Genomic DNA, 19,116 nt, shown 5'->3' on the forward strand with positions numbered 1-19,116 from the left:
ACCAATACACCGTGACCAACGTGTTGGGCCACTGTCTCGATGGCTCAATCAGACAATCACCCTCCACTCACACAGCCAAGAGGGAGAGAGATGTACACCATCAGTCATCCTAATCGCCGCTCCAATCACTGTTGATTGGCGGTCCAAGATGCCCACGGCGACTAAACAAGGGACAGCATCATCAATTACGGGGTGATGACACTGAAACTGAAAGAGGCGCGCAGCGCGCAGACATGTCGTCCCCGGCAGCCGACATGTCAATCCCCACGGCGCCTTGACGCAGGTCACTCATTGCTCGCCGGCCCGCCCACTAGAAGCGGTCGCGCTCAGGCCTTCAGGTCTCGTATTTCCCGTAGATTCTCGGGGCACTAGCGCCTCACCCTGCTATCCATCCATCCATCCCGCGGCCCGCCGATTGCGATGTGATCCGGGCGGTGCTTCTGCTGCTGCGCCTGCGCGGCAGCAGCGCACCCCACGTATCGACACGCATGATCGACAGCAGATTAGGTACGAGAGCGAGACAGAACATGGCCCCCCTTATTCTTCCACCCACCAGTGGATGTATATATACTTGTACTAGTAGTACAATCTCCTACGACTAAAAAGAACAAAGCGTGGATATTTTTTTAGTACGACATTTATTTTGGGTCTGTCTCTTACGTGCGATCCCACGACATCTCCCGCATACTGCGTCCTTTTGGTGCGATCCCGCACCCCTCGCTCTATCCCGTCCACCCTCACCACGCCGCCGCCGCACACGTCCGCCCGGCTCCCGCGCCCGGTCACAACTTTCTTCGTGCCCGTGCGTTGATGCAGTTGCTACGGGATACACCGGTGACGAGGCCGGCTCCCTCCACGCTGTGCCTCGCCGACGCCGATCTAGGACGCCCGCGCCAACACCCTCGCCTCCGAGATCTTCGCGGGCCACCACGCTGCTTGGATGGATGTCGAGCGTCGCCTCCAGGTCCACGCCACCACCGCCGCCGGGGACGAGGCCGCCTCCCTCCAAGCGCGCCCCCTCCTCTGCGACGCGACCGGGCCCCGCCGGTGGCTGCCGGCGTGGATGCCTCCCCAGCGCCACCTCCTCCCTCTACTCCGTGTGCGGTCTTGTGCTACAGGAAACCCTAGAGGTCGTGAGCGCCCAGCGCCGAGCCTGCCCCCGCCTCCTCTCTCTCTCTCTCTCTCTCTCTCTCTCTCTCTCTCTCTCTCTCTCTCTCTCCCTATGTCGTATGCAACCAGATCCAGTGCCCCCATGGCTAGAACCGTCGTCTCCTCGTCGGATCAAGGGCGGCGACGCCATAGCAGACGGCCACAAACGCGCTCCTCATCTAGGTTCGTGTGCCTTGCTTTTTGTTTGTTGATAATGATTGCTATTGGTTCGTAGGTCATACCGTCCCAGTGCATTCTTTCAATTGTTTGAACTTGATTAGACCTTGATTTTGATAAGCATCCTACAAAATGCTCTGAGTTCAGGATCACTTATGTAAAACATATTTGTAAGGGATATTGCAACTTCTCCATTCATGTGATGTGTGCGAAATTTTTTTTGGCTTAAAATATTCCCCTCATTTTACAGCAAAAGCATCCTTTGCATTGTTTGGGACGGTTACTGAAAGACCGACAAAGTTGTAGGTGCTTATCTAGAGATCTTGTATCTTGATAATTTTTATTTACGTGGCCACATGCTTGCACCTCTGCTAATGTTACTGAGGCTACCGCCATCCTTGCTTGAGGGTAATTTCGTCGCCTTCACCTCATCTAACATCGATGTTTCATGGTACCTATCTGCGATGCTGATTGACACTAACTGCAGGTTTGCTGTTGGTTATGAATTTTGCCTTCTTCGATGGATCACAGTGCTCACTGGTACGTCTAATCCAGTATAATATTTGAGTTGCTTCAGACTATAGGAAAAAGTTTCTTTCTTCCCAGTACATTGAAGTTGGACCATTTAACTGAATAGTAAGCAATTTAATTTAACATTCAGTTACCCGCAATATGGACTACCTGAATAGATTATACAAATGGTCTCAAGGTTGTTACGCACTTGAAAGGATCAAGATGCCCAAGAGGGGGGGTTGAATTGGGCTAATTCTAAATTTTCTTGCAATAATCAAATCCTACGGTTAGCCCAATTAACCCCTTGTGCCTAGAAAAATGTTTCTATTAATCTAACGCACAACGGACTTGCAACCTATGTTCTAAACTTACTCTAGCATGACAATTCTATGAATGTAAGAACAAGTATTGAATTGCTCAAAGTAAATAGAGAGAGAGGAACGCGGCGATGTTTTGCTGAGGTATCGGAGAGTCGCCACTCCCTACTAGTCCTCGTTGGAGCACCCGCGCAAGGGTGTAGCTCCCCCTTGATCCGCGCAAGGATCAAGTGCTCTCTACGAGTTGATTCTTCGACACTCCGTCGCGGCGAAACACCCAAAGCCGCTCACAACTTGAGTTGGGTCACCCACAAGCTCCGCCGGGTGATCACTAAGCTCCCAATCACCACCAAGCCATCTAGGTGATGGCGATCACCAAGAGTAACAAGCACGAACTCTCACTTGACCACTCGAAGCCTAATGAGAAGATGGATGCACACTTGGCTACTCTTGATTCACTAATGAGGCTACTCTATTGAATTCTCAAATCTCAATCACCTCACTAGGACCTTGCTCTTCTTGACACTCACAAACATGTTTCTCAGCTATTGGAATGAGCAAAAGTAACTCCACACACGAGTGGAGCTTCTATTTATAAGGCAACCTAAAAAACGAACCGTTATGAGCTTCTGCGGGGTGACCGGACACTCCGGTCGCGTTGACCGGACGCTCTGGTCAGTTCAACACGCGAACCAGTGAAAATGTGTTGACCGGACGCTGGCAGGGTCCGGTCGCATTAAACCCTTACTGGAACCTTACTGGACTCGATCCGGACGCTGAACCCTCAGGGTTCGGTCATAGATTCCCTTCTCTGGAACCTTACTGGAGTCGACCGGACGCTGCCTTTCAGCGTCCGGTCACTTGACCTCTCCAGCGTCCGATCGCACCGAACGCAGTCTGTTGATCAAATGAACTGACTGAACCCTGTGGCCAGCGTCCAATCGCACCGAGGCCAGCATCCGGTCAACATTTGACCCTTCATTCACTGCCAACTCTCGATCATGTGAATGAAGTTTGCTCCAAAGGATCTTAGGCATATATAGGAGCTACCTAGAGCTAGTTTTAACAAGTGTGCACCACACCTAACTCACTAGACTCACCTAGGTCAAGCTACCCGTCCATATCCCCCCTTAATAGTACGGCCAAAGGAAAAACAAGTCCTAAACTACTCTAAGTGTCACTCCAACTTCAATCGACACTTAGAACTAGTCATCCTTAACCTTGTCGTCCATCCTTTGAAAACCGAAACGATTTCCATCGTAGGGGCATGACAACCTTGATTGCCCAATTGATCTCTATTACCATGACCTAACTTAATTGCAGCTGCAAAACACACGTTAGTTCATAGTAATCTTATATTGTCATTAATTACCGAAACCCAACTAGGGGCCTAGATGCTTTCAATCGAGCCGGGCGCTGAGGTACGAGGAGCAAGCTGAAACTAGGCGCCATCATCATCTGACCCTGAGCTCTGAACTAACTGACCCTCTATGGCTGGAAGCATCTCTGAAGCGGTCTAGGTCTGAGCTGGGGCAAGTGCTGCCTGTGATGCTGCTGGGACGTCTGTCGTAGGATATAAAGAGGCGACAGACGAGGGGAGCCTCTAAGTAGTCACTATGACTAGGGCTGCTGTAGAAGGACCGGCGGTATGCATATGAGGCGGTGTAGGCATGCCAATCAACTCGTTGAAAGATGCTCCAAGACTCCTAGAGACTGACGTGTCAGGCACAAATAGCAAGGGTGACTGCTCCGGTGAGAAGCCCGTGTGATATGGAGTGAACTGCGGGGCTACCACTGGTGAGGACAACCACTAGGACACCTAAACTATAGGTGAAGCAAACTGAGTTGGAGGCTGTCCCTGACTCTAAAGCCCACTGGGCTGTATAGCTGGAGTCATCAAAGTGATGGCAGGCTGAGCAAGCTGAGGCGAAGGCTATGGCAGTGGGGCCCCAAGTGCTGTCACTACATGTTGTATAAATCCCATAAGCTACTGCTGCATGAGTAACTGCTGGTGATGCATCTGCTGCTGCTGGAGGAGCTGCTACTACCGCTGGAACTCATCCCGACGAGTCTAAAACTGTGCGAAGTTGGCAGCAGTCTCCTGTGCCTGTCGTGCCTGATCCTACTGCATCCACTTAAGAATAGCAATCAAGGCGGGGTCTGTCTGCGGTGCAGGTGGAGCTAAGCTAGAACTATAGGCCTCTGCATCGTGTCTGCGTGGAGGCATCTGAGGAATTGGCTGATAATCATCATCCGAACTGTCACTGGACTCGGTCATCTCCTACTGTGCCTCAAGCTGCTCCTCCTCAGTAGCGGCTATGCCTCTGATGATCTCACCCTACTAAGCTGCTGACTCTAGAACATCTGGACGACGACTGGGCTGAGCAGGTGCCTGTGGAGTGCTGTGCCTGATCCTCTGTGCCATGTTATAAGCCAGAAACTCTGTGGTGGCACCTCTGTACTCGGCAACCATCTCTGGGGTCCTAACATGCACAGACTAGGAGCATCAGGAAAGTAATCCAATGTGCATATGGAAGCTGTCTGCGACCCTTGAAGCCCTCAACAATAGTATCCTCCATCTCTGATAGAAGGAGGTCCCAAATGTCGAACACGGTCTACTACATCAGGGCATTAAGGAGCCAGAGCTGTAGGCGAGTCAGACCCTCTCTGTATCCCAACCTAGGAAGTAGTGTCCTCCTAATAATGGCCTCTAGCACATGAGCTGTAGGAGTCAGGTCACTGGGGTTCCTCCTCGATCCCCTCACCAAAGGGCTCCTTGAAGCAATGTCGCACAAGATCAGTAGGGGGCACTAAATCTCCATGAGGACGCCTGGGAGGCTCCTGCTGTCCATAACATACCTCATGCAATTTGACAGGCTAATCCTGTAACCTCATTATCTCCCTAGGCCCTGAAAACTCATCACCCTATAGTCTCTGCCGTTGAATGCAAAGTGTATGAAGTTGTGATGCGGATCAACGTAGAGTGAAGCATAAAACTGCCGAACCCAAGATGGTACATAAACTCCTGTCTGGTCAATCAGATCTGTCAGCCCCGGCAAATATGACAAGTAGGGGTGGATATGCTCTTCGGCTGCTGCCACAATACACTCTATACTGCAGACTCGTTGAGATCTTAACACTGCCCCACTGTTGAGATAAGCATTATAGAAATCCTCCTGGAGCGGTGTATAGAAACCCTCTGCTGCTCTCTCATCCCTCCTCGGAGGGAACCACACGTCAAACTCAACAAACCTCAGCTGGCGAACCTGTCTGGCTGTGGCGGCCCTCAAGTCAAGGTGTACCACTGGAGGTGGACCCTGTGGTCTGGGCGGTGGGCGTGAACCCCTGCGGTGTGTAGCTGGCCTCGGTGGAACTGTAGCACTGGTACGACCAGAACGGCGTAGCTAGGGTGCCGACTTGGTCTCCTCGGTCTACTAGCCCTCCTGAGTCTCCTGAGCTGGCTGAGGCTCTGCTGGTGGGGGCTGCTACTGTGGCTCTTGCTGGGACTCCCCCTGATGCTGAGGCTCCTCAATAGCCAGACGATGTCCTACCATCATGACAGTCCTAGGTGGACTACCATGAAGTCACTCAATCTCCCTCAGTCTGCCCTGAGCATCCGGTGCCAGATGATCTACTATGACAACTCCACTGTGGGCACCACCTCTCTCGGCACGCTCTGTGGCCTCAGCGACTGTTGTTGCTCTCGCTGTCTCTACATCGGGGATACTTGTGCTTCTTGGATGTCACCTACTTAGTTGCCTTGCCTTTCGATCCTACAGGCTGGCGAGGCGGGGGCCTCTGATCATCATCTCCTGGACCACCACCAACATTCTTCGTGCGAGCCATCTGACCTGACAAGAGGATGAACTGCCACTAATGAAGATCAACTATCAAACCAACACTCTCGAGGTTTGGCCTCGATCCGTACTCACGAGCTTGGCTCCGAGTTGTCTGACAACTACCACAAGAACCTCAACGGGACCGACTCGCTGCACGATGGAATAGATGGATATACAAATAAATACAATATATCTAATAGATGCGAAAAAAACCTAGGAAGCAAGCAATGTAGGTGCGAAATTGAGACGACGGGCATGCTACCTGACGATCAGCGATCCGGGAAAGGAAGAGATGTCATGCGGGGAACCTCGGAACCAGCTAGGGTTAGGATTGTGAACCACTTCAAAGAATTCGGTGGCCCTAGATGATTTAGGTCAATGCATTGAGATTTGAACGGATCAAACTCACACAAGGAGGAAGCTATGGCCTTACCGGCGAGAAGATAGAGCCAGGGCATGGGAAGCAGCCTTGAGTGGCGCTCGGTGCCAGGGAGCCGATGGTGGCACACGCGGGCGACGACGGCGTGGCGAAGGTGCACGGCTGCGGGCTCGGCTGCGGCGGCATGGTGGCTTGGGCGTGGGAGGCACGCGGTGGCTTGGGTGCGTGGGGAGGCGTGGTGGCGTGCGAGGCTAGCGTGAGGTGCTCGGCGGCGTGGGCAAGGGAGCTGCTACGGTGAGCTTGCGGTGGCACGCGGTTGTGGGAGGTGCGGAGGAGCTGCGGCGGCGTTGGCTAGGGCTCGGCGAGATGCAGGGCAAAAGGGTACGACAGCGATTAAATAGGTCCCCCAACGCAATAGATAAGGAAACAGAAGAAGTGTCCTGAAGCCACGTGAGATCCACTGACCGGACGCAGGTAGGGTCCGGTTAGTACAGCCTGTTCCTTCTTCAAATGACCGGACGTTGGATCTCTTCCTGACCGGACGCACAAACGCAGCGTTCGGTCACTCCTTCTGCTGCAGTTCACCTCCTATGAACTGACCGGACACTGGACAACAACGTCCGGTGCAGCGTTCGGTAGTCCTTTTCCAGCAAATCTTCAAAGTTCCTTCGCACTGCCTATTCCCAATCAAGTCCCAACTTGAATAAGATCCAAATAAACACCAATTGGGACTGATATGAGTGACCTCTCTCAAACCCTCATATTTTTCAAAATATTTTGCCTTAGGCTATAATTCTTTTTCAAAATAGGCAATAAGAGAGCAAATGGAACAAAATGACAAAATAACATCCATGCATATGAAATACTTGTAAGTAAATCTAGTTGCTTGTCAAGTTTGATCCAAGGTTAAGCTTCTTCACACGCTTTTCGGCGGTTATCTTAACCATGTTAGACAAGCCCTATATGCATTGCCAAAAATTAAACATGTTGTATATTACAATGAATGCAAGGGACAACACAAGCTCAATTTTTAGTGAAGTTACTAAAATCAAGTACATTGAGCTCATTCCACAATCTACAAAATGTAGCCTCATCTAGTGGTTTAGTGAAGATATCCGCTAATTGATCTTTGGTTCTTACACCTTCTAGTGATATATCATTTTTAGCAACATGATCTCTTAGAAAGTGATGACGGATATCTATGTGCTTGGTGCGAGAGTGTTGAACCAGATTATTTGCAAGTTTTATCGCACTTTCATTATCGCACAAAAGAGGTACCTTTTCTAGAACTACACCATAGTCTAGCAAAGTTTGTTTCATGTATAATATTTGTGCACAACAAGCACCCGCGGTAATATATTCTGCTTCAGCGATGGACAAAGCCACACTATTTTGTTTCTTGGAGGACCAAGACACAAGTGATCTACCAAGCAAATTGCACCCTTCGGATGTGCTCTTTCTATCCACTTTGCATCCGGCATAATCCGAATCGGAATAGCCAACTAATTCAAATATAGCTCCTAGCTAAGGATTCTTTTTACGGCAATTAAATGTGTTTCCTTAGGACTAGCTTGAAATCTAGCACACATACACACACTAAACATGATGTCGGACCTAGATGCAGTTAAATATAACAAGCTACCAATCATAGAACGGTAGAGAGTTTGATCAACCGGGTTACCTCCCTCATCTAGGTTGAGATGTCCATTGGTAGACATTGGTGTTTTGATTGGCTTACATTCATCCATCTTGAATCTCTTGAGAAGATCTTTTGTATATTTCTCTTGAGAGATGAAGATGCCTTCTTCCATTTGCTTGACTTGAAAACCAAGAAAGAATGTAAGCTCACCAATCATGGACATCTTGAACTCCTTCGATATCAATTCACCAAATTCTTTGCATGCGTCTTCATTTGATGATCCAAAGATGATATCATCAACATATACTTGACAAATGAAGATATGCCCATCAAGCTTCTTGATGAATAGTGTGGTGTCAACCTTTCCAATGGTGAAGCCCTTCTCAATGAGGAAGTTCCGAAGGCGCTCATACCAAGCTCTTGGGGCTTGCTTAAGCCCATATAGTGCCTTGGACAACCTATAAACATGATTAGGACATCTAGGGTCTTCAAACCCAGGAGGTTGATTAACATAGACTAGTTCATTAATAAAGCCATTTAAAAATGCACTTTTCACATCTATTTAATATAGTTTCATTTCATGATGTGATGCATATGCAAGTAGGATACGGATGGCTTCTAATCTTGCAACCGGTGCAAAGGTCTCCCAAAATCCAAACCTTCAACTTGGGAGAACCCCTTTGCAACTAGTCTTGCCTTGTTCCTCACAACAACACCTTGATCATCTTGCTTGTTGTGGAACACCCACTTCGTTCCAATGACTCTTGCACCTTTTGGTCGCTCTTCAAGAGTCCAAACTTCATTGCGAGTGAAGTTGTTCAACTCTTCATGCATGGCATTGATCCAATCTGGATCTTTAAGAGCTTCTTCTACCTTGGTAGGCTCATAGCAAGAGACAAAAGAGTGATGAGCAATAAATGAAGTAAGTTTTTGAGATCGAGTCATTACTCCCTTTGATGGACTCCCTATGATGAGATCTTCTAGATGATCTTGTAGGAGAGGTGTATTTCTTCTATTGACCACTTGGGGAGGAGGTTGTGAGCATCAACATCTTGTGCTTGTACCACCATTTGCTCATGGGAGATATGAGTATCTTCATTTTCTACTCTCCCATCTTTTTCACCATCTTGTGGCACACTTGATGAAGAAGGTTGGTTAATGACTTGTACATCATCTTTATCATCTTTTGGCTTGATGTCTCTCACCGGAATATTCTTCATAGCCTCCCTCAATGGTTCATCACCTACATCATCAAGATTCTCATGTGCTCCTTGGAAGCCGTTAGATTCATCAAATTCCATATCATATGTTTCTTCAACCAAGCCGGTGGCATGATTAAATACTCTATGCGCTTTGGACTTCGATGAGTAGCCAACAAGAAAACCAATATCACAACATCTTTAGAACTTCCCTAGGTGTTGCCGCTTCTTGTAGATGTAGCATTTGTAACCAAACACCCTAAAGAAGGAGATGTCCGGCTTCTTCCCATTGAGCAACTCATAAGGTGTCTTGCCAAGGAAACTTTTGAAGGAATAGGCGGTTGGATGCATAGCATGTGGTGTTGATTGCTTCCGCACATAGAGCTTTGGAGGTGTTGTACCCATCTAGCATTGTCCTTGCAAGAGTGATCAAAGTCTGGTTCTTCCTCTCAGCTACACCATTTTGTTGAGGAGTATAAGTTGCGGAGACTTCATGCTTGATCCCAACTTCATCACAATAGGCTTCAATGTTTGTGTTGTCAAATTCTTTGCTATTGTCACTTCTTATCTTCTTGAGCTTCACTTCAAATTCATTTTGAGCTCTCTTGGCAAACTTCTTGAAACAAGATGCAACTTCGGATTTGTCATAAAGGAAGAATATCCATGTATACCTTGAATAGTCATCAACAATCACAAGACAATAGAGATTCCCTCCCAAACTCTTGTATATTGTTGGTCCAAATAAGTCCATGTGTAGGAGTTCTAGCACTCTTGTGGTTGACATGAAAGCTTTGGTTAGATGAGTATTTGCAACTTGCTTGTCGGCTTGACATGCACTACAAAGCTTATCCTTCTCAAACTTCACATCCTTCAAACCTCTCACCAAATCATTCTTCATAAGCTTCTTGAGTGAGCTCATCCCAACATGAGCAAGTCTTCTATGCCATAGCCACCCAAGTGTTGTTTTGGTGAATAGGACAAGTCTTCAAATTTGCATCTTTGGAGGATGAAGTCCACTAGATATAAGTTGTCGTATCTAAATCCATTGAATATCACTTGATTGTCATCTACCTTGGATACAACAACCTCCTTCTTGGTGAACAAGCATTGGAAGCCAAGATCACGCAATTGTCCAACGGATAGCAAGTTGAAGCTCAATGAAGCAACATGGAGCACATTGGAGATGGAATGATCATTTGATATTGCCACTTTGCCCAATCCTTTAACCTTACCCTTTGAGTTATCTCCAAATGTTATTTTCTCTTGTCCATCTACCTCTTCATCTAGTGAGGTGAATATACGAGAATCACCGATCATATGTTGAGTGTAACCACTATTAATAATCCAATGACTTTCACCGGTCTTGTAGTTCACCTACACACAAGAGATTCAAGCTTTAGGAATCCAAACTTGTTGAGGGCCCTTTACCTTCTCAACAAGTGACTTAGCCACCCAAATCTTCTTAGGCCTATTCATGTTAGGGGGACCTAAGAACATGACTTTCATCTTTCCACTAGAGTCCTTTCTAAGCATGTAGTGAGCATTGAAGGCAAAGGGTCTAGTATGCTTGGGCAAGGGTTGTGGCGGTGGAGTTTGACACTCATGAGCAAAGTGGCCTTCTTGTCCACACTCAAAACATCTCTTTGGCTTTGGTTTTGACTTTGATTGTTGTTGAACTTAAGCCTTCTTCTTCTCTATACTTGCCACATATCCAATGCTACTTCTATCCATCTTCATGACGGTGTTTATGAGTAGCTCACTTTGAAGGTGCTTGCCTCTAGCAAACTTGCTCAATCCAATCTTGAGATGCTCTTTCTCCAACTTGAGCTTCTTATTTTCTTCCTTAAGAGCATCGTCTTTCTTCTCTTCCTTGAGCTTCTTGTTTTCTTCTTTGAGCTTCTCATTCTCAAGAATCAACTCTTTGTCATGATCAAGAGTTTCTAGCACGATGGTGTTGTAGCTTTTCATTTCTTCAAGATCTTTTATGAGCTTCTCATTTGTGTTCTTGAGCTTGACATATTCATCATAGTCATTGCACTCAACCACTTGCTTGCCTTTGCCACTAGATCCTTGCTCAATGCTCTCATCAATCAAATCATCACATGATGTAGCTATATCAATCTTAACAACATAGGTTAGTAGCATCATGTGGCTCATTTGGTAAAAATTCTTGAGCAATGACAAGAGTATTATGATTGATCTTGAGAGTAGTGTATTCATCTTTTAGCTTGTTGTGGCTAGTGATGAGCTCATTGTGCACCCACTCAAGTTTATCATGTTTATCCTTAAGCTCTTTCTTAGAAGATTTGAGCTCCTTGAGTTTGGATGATATAGCATCATTAGTTTCTCTAAGCTCATTATTTGCCTTTTCCAATGTATCGCGCTTAGCTAAGAGTGAATCATTTTTAGCATCAAGCTTTTCATTTGTAGCTCTACTCTTTCTAATGATCTTAGTGTATTTTCTTAGTATTTTGACAAGATCATCATATATAGGTGAATCATCATCATCGCTATCGCTATCATCATCACTAGCATGCTCATCATCACTACTATCATCATTCTTAGTTACCTTGCGTTCACCCTTGGCCATAAGGCATAGGTGTGTAGAGGATGGTGGCGATGGTGGCGGTAAAGATGCAAGATCAATAGCAATGGCGGCCACCTTCTCATTGTCACTATCATCATCGGATGATCCACTTGATGAATCAATGTCTGTGAGCCAATCATCGACAATGTAAGCCTTTCCACTCTTCTTCTTCTTGTAGAAGTCCCTCTTTTGCCATCTCTCTTCTTGTATGGCTTGTTCTTTTTCTTCTCATCTTCATCTTCATTACTTGAGTCATCTTTCTTGCCCTTATTCTTGTTCTTGAACTTATCTTTCTTGAGCTTTGTGCATTGATGAGCTAGATGGCCAAGTTCACCACAATTGTAGCAATCCATCTCGGAGATTGGCTTTCTTCTTGAGCTAGTGAAGAACTTCATTCTTCTTGCCATCAAACTTGATGTCACTCTTGTTTAGCTTCTTTAGCATCTTGGCGGTCTTCTTCACCATGAGAGCAAGACTTTCTTCAGTCATCTTCATCACTTGAGCTCTCATACTCAAGTCTTGCTTTGCCCTTATCTTGGCTAGCTTTGAATGCTAAGTCCTTCTCTTTCTTATTTGTAGAGGATGAACCATCTTGTGGCTGTGATGTGCATGTACATCTCATGAGCATTGATCTTTCCCAAGATTTGTGTCGGTGTAGCGGCAGGAAAGATCACCTTGATGTAGCACGATCACAATGTGCCCATATTTATCAATGGGGAGGACACTCAAGATCTTTCTCACAACATCGGATGGTGACATTTGAGTAAGTCCAAGCCCATTGACTTCCTCTACAAGAACATTTAAACATGAATACATCTCATTAGCACTTTCTTTAGGAAGCATCTCAAAGGAATTTAGCTTTTTGATTACAAGATGATAGCGTTCCTCACGCTCACTCTTGGTTCCCTCATGGAGCGCACAAACGTCCAACCATAGAGCATGGGCATCTTTGTGCTTCCTTATGCGGTTGAACACATCTTTGCAAAGGCCTCTAAAGATGGTGTTTCGAGCATTTACATTCCATTTTTCATAATTAACCTCATCGCCTTGTAAATTAGTTGCATCCCAAGGTTTTGGGAAGCCTTGAGAGGCGGCTCTAAGAATACCAACGTCTAGAGCTTCTAAGTACGCCTCCATGCGGATTTTCCAATATGGAAAGTCATCTCTCTCAAAGATAGGAGGAGGTCCATTCCTATGAGACATCTTGCTCTAAGCGGTTAAGCTTAAAAACAGTGAGCAGCGAGGCTCTGATACCAATTGAAAGGATCAAGATGCCCAAGAGGGGGGGTGAATTGGGCTAATTCTAAATTTTCTTGCAATAATCAAATCCTACAGGTTAGCCTAATTAACCCCTTGTGCCTAGAAAAGTAGTTTCTATTAATCTAACGCACAATGGACTTGCAACCTATGTTCCAAACTTACTCTAGCATGGCAATTCTATGAATGTAAGAACAAGTATTGAATTGCTCAAAGTAAATAGAGAGAGAGAGGAACACGGCGATGTTTTACCGAGGTATCGGAGAGTCGCCACTCCCCACTAGTCCTCGTTGGAGCACCCATGCAAGGGTGTAGCTCCCCGTTGATCCGCGCAAGGATCAAGTGCTCTCTATGGGTTGATTCTTCGACACTCTGTCGTGGCGAATCACCCAAAGCCGCTCACAACTTGAGTTGGGTCACCCACAAGCTCCGCTGGGTGATCACCAAGCTCCCAATCACCACCAAGCCGTCTAGGTGATGGACGATCACCAAGAGTAACAAGCACGAACTCTCACTTGACCACTCAAAGCCTAATGAGAAGATGGATGCATACTTGGCTACTCTTGATTCACTAATGAGGCTACTCTCTTGAATTCTCAAATCTCAATCACCTCACTAGGACCTTGCTCTTCTTGACACTCACAAACGTGTTTCTCAGCTGTTGGAATGAGCAAAAGTAACTCCACACACGAGTGGAGCTTCTATTTATAAGGCAACCTAAAAAATGAACCGTTATGAGCTTCTGCGGGGTGACCGGACGCTCCGGTCGCGTTGACTGGACGCTTCCGGTCAGTTCAACCCATGAACCAGTGAAAATGTGTTGACCGAACGCTGGCAAGGTCCGGTCACCACTGACCGAACGCGTCCGGTCGCATTAAACCCTTACTAGAACCTTATTGGACTCGACCGGACACTGAACCCTCAGGGTTCGGTCAGTATAGACCTGAACGCGTCCGGTCGTAGATTCTCTTCTCTGGAACCTTACTGGCAGTTGACTGGACTGTTGCCTTTTAGCAGTCCGATCACTTGACCTCTCCAGCGTCCGGTCGCATCGAACGCAGTCTGTTGATCAAATGAACTGACCGGACCCTACGGCCAGTGTCCGGACGCACCGGGGCCAGCGTCCGGTCAGTATTTGACCCTTCATTCACTTCCAACTCTCGATCATGTGAATGAAGTTTGCTCCAAAGGATCTTAGGCATACATAGGAGCTACCTAGAGCTAGTTTTAACAAGTGTGCACCACACCTAACTCACTAGACTCACCTAGGTCAAGCTACCCGTCCATACCCCCCCTTAATAGTACGACCAAAGAAAAAACAAAGTCCTAAACTACTCTAAGTGTCACTCCAACTTCAATCGACACTTAGAACTAGTCATCCTTAACCTTGTCGTCCATCCTTTGAAAACCGAAACTGATTTCCATCGTAGGGGCATGACAACCTTGATTGTCCCAATTGATCTCCATTACCATGACCTAACTTAATTGCATCTGTAAAACACACGTTAGTCATAGTAATCTTGTATTGTCATTAATCACCGAAACCCAACTAGGAGCCTAGATGCTTTCAACACTTGATTTAGAATAGTGCTTTATATATACTGTTACTCGAGCAGAAACTCTTCATCGATACTATTGAAATTGTGTGTGCCACCTAAAACACAAATTAGTAGTGATATTTTTTGGGATACTGCCACTCACATGTGGTACAGTGCCAGTAGTTATCCACTTTTAAAACAAAGAAAGTGGTACTTTGTGATTCAGATACCTCACTGTTGAACAGCAGAAAGCGAAAGCCTGGCTTCCCACATTTGGTGCCAGAAACACTAGTGAAGATCAGGGTTCAGCTTACGATGTGAGCCTATCATTGTCTTGATTGGGTAGCTTTGTGGTAGTCCAGCACAGCTAAGTTTTACAAAATTATTCAAGTTGATCTTGATGATCTTATTTTTTTACTTACCTAGAGTGAAATAATATGCTCAAATAATGAAGCTTCAGATTTGACTCTATGCTCCAATAGTATACCTCATTCAGACATACATAAAGCAATTTGGTATGTGTGGTAGATAATGACTACTTCACAACTTATGGTCATTAATTGTTGGTATTTCCCTGTATGATCTGATATGTCTTAAAGCATAGTACACATATAATTTCGATATCCATTACTTGACTGTTATATTGCCTAAGTAATGACGAACAAGATTGTGGTTTAGATTTGGCCTTGTTTCATTCCTTTGCATGCTGATTGGTACACTACAGTTTTTTTAGATGGTAATTCGGGTGAGGTGATCCATCATTGTCATTGACCACAGCAAAAGGACCTGCTTTTTCCAAAGAAACTGAGTCAAATTCAGGTTAGCTCATGCTCAGACAATAATATTGAATTCTTTCATTCCAGCACCAGCTCGGTCTGACAAAATGATTTAGGTTGACCATGACGATCTTATTTTTTAACCTACCTGGAGTGAAATAGTATACTCAAATAATGAAGCTTCAAATTTTGGTCCGCGCTCCAGTAGTATACTTTATTTAGACATAGATAAAGCATTTTGTTATGTGTATCATGCCTGTCATTTTTCACTCTCGACATTCTAATCTCAGTACCAGGAAAAGATAATGCATGCACTTCAATCAAACCTATTTACGTTTTGGCTTCAGCTCTTGGCATCACCAATCATTTTCGTATGTACAATAATATTTGTCACAAGTGTTAGGAGTTAATTAGGAAATGGATAAATTTACTCAGTTAGTAAGTATCGATATGCAATTTTTAACTATAGGACTCAAAGTTTCACATTTATTTTGCTGGTTAGCGTGGTTTCATTTCATGAGCTTTGTAGAGTGGCACTAATGAATGATGACTGAAATAACCATTTTGATGCCAGTTTTCCTATGCTAGCAAAAAAAATTCAGTACCTACTAATAACAACTACAGGCGTGCCTATGCCTTCTGCTTGGTTATCGATGCTACTGAAATTGTTCACTAAGAGGTTGCGGCTTTACTTAAACTAGCAAGTTGACAAATTCAAACAAGTACAAAAGCAAGTGGGGGCACCAATACCTTAGCGATTATGTCTGAGGTGTTTAGCTCTCTTCTTTTTGACATTGCCTGATGGTCATATAGTGTCAAGGTGTGATATCCTTGAGAAGGCATCATTTTAGTATGAACTAACCTTCAACAGCTGCTTGAAAGGTGGACCGAACATACCTAGAGTTCATGCATCTGGTAGTTTCTATTCAATAGCCGAGTATACTTTTAGGCTATGCCAAATCTCTCAGCTTTATATGATCGAGTTAAATAGGTATTGGACCTTTGCCATTAGGATGTCAAGATCACCTATCACTCACATAGTTACATTCCCTTTATAGGTACAAGTATTTGTTTTTATTAGAAAAGAAAGGTTCTATTCCTCCCATGTCACACACATAATTGGCCTAATAATAATGTAAATGATGGATAGATAATATGGCTATACACCCCTAGGGTCAAACGACCATCAACAATGGACATCACAAAATTTTCAGAATAGGGATTACCTTGATTTTTCTACTTATCTACCTATGGACAGGGTTGTTCTGATGTCTACAACCTCTACTTTCGTACTTTTCCTTTATAGCAGAGACTTTTGTATTAAATTTGCTCCTTCTATAACCGCGTCTGTTTTCCCATTTTGATTCGTATTTCCCTGTGCCATTCATTCACAGGGGTGGATTGGTTTGATGCCTGAGCCTCCGCGCGCGACCAGCGGCTGTCGTTGCGGTGGAGTGACGGCCCCCTCCCAATCCCCCGCCCCCACCTTGGTCGTGCTTGCCTGCATCCTTCTCTTCTTCAGCGAGATGAGCCGGCGCCGATCGGCCGGCCACCAGCAAGGTTCACGAGCAGTCGCTTGAGGAGGACATTATTGCGATAAGGTGATGCATTCTTGCTCTCAGCTCACTTATTTTCCTTGCTAGTCTTCACCTGGGCGTTCAGTGCAATCGGTTGGTCAGTTATGCGTGTTCTTTTTTACATCGGTGCTATTAGAATTGCATAATAGTGTATTTGAATGTTCAACCATGCGAATCAGAGAATCACTAACTAATGAAACATTACGCATCCGACGCTATGTTTTGGGGGTTGAGATACAAAATAAGGTTGGGCACTTAATTATGGATTAAGGGTATCCAGCTTATATATTTCTGAATCTAAATTGTAGGTAAATATGTCAGTGTCATGAAATTGAAAACTGATAGTTGTAGCATAGAAGTAGGGCAGAATCATTTTTTGACTTTTCCGCTGCTATAGGTCACTTGATTATTTCTCCATGGCATTATCCGAACACAGATATTTATTTATTGGTTTCATTTTTGCCATGTAGGCAGATTGAGGGCAATGGAGGGGGACCTGTTTTATGTCGTCCCTCGATGCAAGCGGAACTACCTGCTGCTGTGCTGATCAACAACTCCCTGACCAAATCCGGGCAGCTTGTGACTGCATTGTTTGGTGCCATTTCAAAATATTGGAATATTTCAAGATTTATTTCTCCCATCACAGCCATCTACGAAGAACATAGGTCCATGTTGGAGCTTCAGCTCGTCTTCTGATGGCAATGGATACATGGCTGGGAACTTTAGTGAGAGTGATGAAGATTAGTTAATTCTACTGTGCTAGAAGTAGGTAATTCTTCATACAAGGTGGTCTGCTTTTATATGGAGAATGACATGCTACATTCAAGTTTTACTTAGGCTTTGTTTATTTGCTACGCTAGACTTAATTTTCTGATGTGATCAGTTGTTTGACTTCTATGTTCTGCTCGTTTAGCACAAGTATCTTACTATGTGAATAAAAAATCTGAATGCTTTCCATTGCAGTTTGTAGTTTATATTGTAATTGTACTGAAATTTGAAGCCATTTTTTTATTGATTTGTATTTCAAAACCCACTATTTTTTTTCTCAAGAGTTAGAAATGACAAATGTATTTGAGCTGGATTTGGAATTCTCAAATTTGGATACAGGCAAGGACTCAGTTCGTTCGGATATGGCCTATCCGATTCTTTATTTGGTGTCCTTTCTAGATGCGGCAGATACCAAACCAATAGAACAACAATTTTGGAAAGAATGATTGGAGCAGTCAGTCAAACACAAATATTTTGCCACCAGATTTAACATGGTGATTCAGCTAACTAAAAAAATAGACTGACAATTGATGATTCCTATATTGCTGATGGTCTACAACTATTCAATGGGAGTACATTATTTTCTTTAACTACTCTGTATCAGCCATCTCGAATATCACTAAGGCACTGGTCACCACTCACCAGTATTTGATCTCTAAAACTATTGCCTTTCAGACTGCAAATGGAAGGCACAAGCAGGGAACATTTGTGTTAGGTAATTCTTTTTTTAAGACCACAAGACATGTCATTCAACTGCAAGTGCAGTGAGTCAGGGACGAAGCTAGGAAAAAAAATTATGAGGGGCTAAACAACGGTGAATTAGCAAGAAAAGAGGTTCAACAAATCTCAGCCCCTCCTACCCGTACATCTACAGCTGAAATTTCAGACGACGACTCTACGGGGCTTCGCTTGCTCGCGAGCGGTAGGGGGGCTGGAGCCCCCCTAGCCCCACCGCTGGCTTCGTGCCTGCAGTGAGTTATATTAGGATGTACTTCCTTTATCCCAAAATAGATGACAATTGTCTAGACCATAGATTCATAGCTAAAGTGTCATCTATTTTGAGACGGAGCGAGTAACTTAGTTGTATGGTAGCTTGCACTTGAGTTAAAACTATACTTTGCAAGTATCATGAGGGCATGTTTCAAAAATCTAACATGTCATTGTTTCTGAATTACAGGCTACTCCCAGGGCTGGAGGATGACCATGCAATTTCTTTGCACCCATATAACTTCCACGAAGCAGTGAGGTCCTGGAATCGTGCGACTGGGAGGTCATATAGTGTGGAAGGGGATGATCAAGGAGCAGAGCTTGTTTACGAGGGGTGGTCGAGCATGGGATGATACTTTGATGGTGTTGAAAACTTTAGACATGTAGAGGTTCAATGGAACTGGATGGTGCTCG

The 19,116-nt window shown here is 45.1% G+C and overlaps 1 long non-coding RNA gene across 1 annotated transcript; it reads left to right on the top strand.

Moving 5' to 3' along the window:
• Positions 1-1,206: 1,206 nt before the first annotated feature.
• On the top strand, positions 1,207-1,849 carry LOC136552412 (uncharacterized). Its single transcript, XR_010782817.1, has 3 exons — positions 1,207-1,332; positions 1,577-1,734; positions 1,814-1,849. It is a non-coding gene; the product is annotated as an uncharacterized lncRNA (long non-coding RNA).
• The last annotated feature ends 17,267 nt before the right edge of the window (positions 1,850-19,116 follow it).

Source organism: Miscanthus floridulus, chromosome 4, assembly GCF_019320115.1.
Source record: "Miscanthus floridulus cultivar M001 chromosome 4, ASM1932011v1, whole genome shotgun sequence".
Lineage (NCBI taxonomy): Eukaryota > Viridiplantae > Streptophyta > Magnoliopsida > Poales > Poaceae > Miscanthus > Miscanthus floridulus.